Raw genomic sequence first — 3825 nt, forward strand, 5'->3', positions numbered from 1 at the left:
CTGCTTTCGCTTCAGTCGATATAGTTCCAAGTTTTGTTGTGTCACTCGTTGCAGTATGGCTGCACGTGCTGCGTCCTTGTCGCTCCGAAACACCGGTCGTCAAACTTTGTAGTCCGTTGTCCACATTGTTCATACCCGATGACGGTATCTGCTGTACTGCTAATTGCAGGTTCTCCAGCATCCATCAAAGGTTGCAAAATTCAGTTCATATACCCCTGGCAACGCATCTTCACCACGCTGCGACTATGTTGCAGCTACGTTCTGTTCCTGCAATCGTCGTGAGCGCAGGTACCTCATGTTATTGATAGTTAGGAACGTAGTTTGACCATCACCATGGTCTGAATCGATGTTGGGCCACGATAGGTTGTCTGAGAAGTGTCGCCCATCGATCAAAACCTAGTCGATTTGTGTTTCTGTTTGTTGTGATTATCTTCATGTGTAACGATATTGAAGGATGTTCTTGCAGGCAACGACGTGGATAAGTCTTAGACTATTTTTGTTGTTTCGCGGATTAAAGCTGAATCTACCAATTACCGGTCTGAGCACTGAGCAGATTGATTAGCAGATTATTCTATTGGAATAATTTGTTCAGGTAATGAATATTATCGGTAAAAAGAGGACCTAGGAGATTTTGTGAATTAAAACATATTTGTTCCATTTATAAAATACGTCAATTCATCGCTTCAATGAACATTTTTTCGCATAGCTTGATGTAAGCCCCAAGATTCTTCGTCTTTAGTATAAGCATTTACCTCTATCCAACTTCTATAAGACCACCCTGATTCTATTTGGTTGCAACACAAACAGTTAGAATTTCAACAAGATGCATTCATACATTGTTGAATGCTTAGAATAAAGTATATTTAACGTCAATTTCGTTCAAAAGAGTTGTTTGTTTATTTATTGTACTTAAATATGATAATTTCAGCTGTCCAATTTTTATAAGACCACTGATTTACATCTCAATAATTGATAACCTTGCCATTTCGAATAATAACTTTGAAAATTCGTGTTGGAATACTATTTACCAAATTCTGCTGAACGGACTTCTCGATATTTTCCCATTTTTCCAAAATTGCGATCTTGAGCTTTTCAATCGTGGTGTACCGTTTTCCCTCAGTGTAGATTCTGCGTACAAGGATCCCCCCTAAGATTTTCAACAGGATTCAAGTCTGGAGAGCGAGCGATAAGTTTTTGGCACTTAATCCATTGCTTAGTTTACTTTTGCTGGTATGAATAGTAGCATTGTTTTGCTAGAATGTGATTTTTTTGTGACGGTATCCACGCAAAAACGATAGGAGAGAGAATTCCAGAACATGTGTGTAATCCTTGAATGATATGAAAGCTATCTTGAGCTTTGCGGTTGCACAGAATCCCGCCCAAACCATGCACGAGTCTCCACCAAAATTCCTGGTTGAAAAATACTGTTCCTTCTTCCGCAAATCACGCCAGTACCCTTTGAAACCATGGAGACCATCCAAATTGAACTTTTTTTCGTTAGTGAAGATAACCTATACATTGAAGAACTTTTCATTATGGTATATAGCAAAATGTATTCTTTTGGAAAAAATCTTTGTCACAACATACCATGTCCCACTGTCGGTTCATGTGAGCTTTGGCAAAACTCAGACGCCTTCCGATGTGAGATGGTATAAGATGAGAAGGTTTAACCTTTTAAGCCCTCTTTATTTTTTTTTTATTTTAGGATTTGAGGATTTTTCACCATAATTTGACGAATTGTCACCCGAGCAGTTGAGTAGTTGAAATATTACTTTATTTGCACATGCGATTTTGAGGTATTCGAACCTGTTCTAGCTATTTCTCGCTTATCCCGGTCAGAGCGCTTCGATTTACGTGGATAAGAACGAACGATTCGAACGATGCATAAGAGCGGTATGGAACGACGTCAATTATGCATTCAATCTGTTATTTTTCAATAACGTTTTTTTTTTTCAAAATTACTCACATTTTATCAAACAAAAAATTGTTTGTTTGCATGTTGAACATATTACGATCTGTAGATTGCGTAGTAATTAAAAAGTCTATTCTGTTCATTTTGTCGCTTACGTCACCTATACAAACATGAGCAGTCATTCTCTTGGCCGACCTAAGCGATCAAATCACCGATAACGATTTTGTTGTCGTGTTTTGGGCAGCGATCGTACTTACGCTCTATTCTCAATCTGCACATTATTTCACCCGTTTCTGAATATCTCGATGGAAACTATTTCCAGCTCGCAATTCAACTAACTGACTAATTCTCTCGCTGAGATTTTTAGTTGCGTGGTAATCGTTCGAATAACAATTGAGGGGCTCAGAATGAAAGGGGTGATTTGATCGATTTCTCTACATCGACTCTCTTTTTTAGAACTTAGTTGCAGATACATTCCCAGCTGGATTTGACATTGTGGAAAATCGGTCAGAACCTCATCTACCAGATTATATAACAAACTTAAATTGGAACGTTTTTGGAGTTATTAAGTAAACAAAAAGTTGATGACGAGAAATCGATCAAGTCACTTACACGCCTTGCATTCTAAGCCCCTCAATTGTTTTTCCAGTCAATAATCGAATAATTGAACAATTACCGGACATCACTAGTGAAACCGTGATAGATCGGGTTTGACATCCATTTTCTCTTGTATGGTAAACGTGAAAAGTTGAATTTGTTTCCTTGATTACATTACTCCTAATTTCTTCTAGTTTCTGAATTCAACTAAAATAAAGATATAATATTATAACGGGTGTTAAATAAAAAATGAGATTTTTTTCAATCACATATTAAAATTTTTGTATTTAAAATAATGTATTTTCTTCAAAAAAATGTCAGTGAATGTTTGAGTAAGGGCCGTGGTCTGCTGTTCGACGCAACTTTGTCGCGATGCTCTCACAAGAACGTTGTACGGCACTTACGTCCATTTTCCGGATACAATTCCGGATTCTTGTAGTCAGTTGCTTCGTGTCCTCGGCCCTCCGATTGTTTTTATACACTAGGGCACTGAGTAAGCCAAAGAAATCCTCTATTGGGCGGCACTGGGGCAAGTTTGTTGAGTTACGATCTTTCAGCACGAACGGTATCTTTTTCTCCTCAAGATACGCCAGCGTCTTCTTGGCGTAATGGGAAGACGCCTTGTCCGGCCAGAAGACGTACTTCCCATCCGCGTGATGCTCGTTCAGGAACGGCAGCAGGATTTTATCGAGGCACTCTTCTCGATAGATTTGTTGGTTGATTGCCAGACCGCTCGGCCTAAACCAAGACTTTGAAATGCCCCGGTCGGAAACGGCGATGTACAACATAACCTTTTTTTTCAAACTTGTGCTTGAACTTGTATTTCACTTCAGGCGGTGTGGATGACTTGTCGCTGGAGTAGTAATTATCATTTCCTGGAATATGCGTTTTGGATAACGGAAAATAGCTTCCGTCGTCCAGAACGAAAGACGTCCCACGGTATTTTTTGGTCATCCACCGTCACTGTGATTTAACCGTCTCAATCTGTTCCTCCGTGTACTCCGGCGACCTCGTCTTCTTCCTGCAGACGATTACTTCCATCTTGAGGGTCCGATGGATCAATACGTGGGAGCAGCCATATTTCCGACCGGCGTCACGCAGGCTGGTTGCGTCCTTGTTTTCAAACAGCTTCTTTAACGATGTCTTCCTCTGCTTCGTCATTATCGTCACCGGACGACCACTTCCGACCTTCCGCTCTACGTTCAGGGAACCCAGAATACGATATACCGTACTGACAGGTACATTTTCTTCCTTAAAATGTGCCACCGTGAACTTTTTTCCTTGCTGGAAATGTGTTTTGTAGAACCGTACAATGC

This window comes from Toxorhynchites rutilus, chromosome 2 (assembly GCF_029784135.1).
Source record: "Toxorhynchites rutilus septentrionalis strain SRP chromosome 2, ASM2978413v1, whole genome shotgun sequence".
NCBI classification, from domain to species: Eukaryota; Metazoa; Arthropoda; class Insecta; order Diptera; family Culicidae; genus Toxorhynchites; species Toxorhynchites rutilus.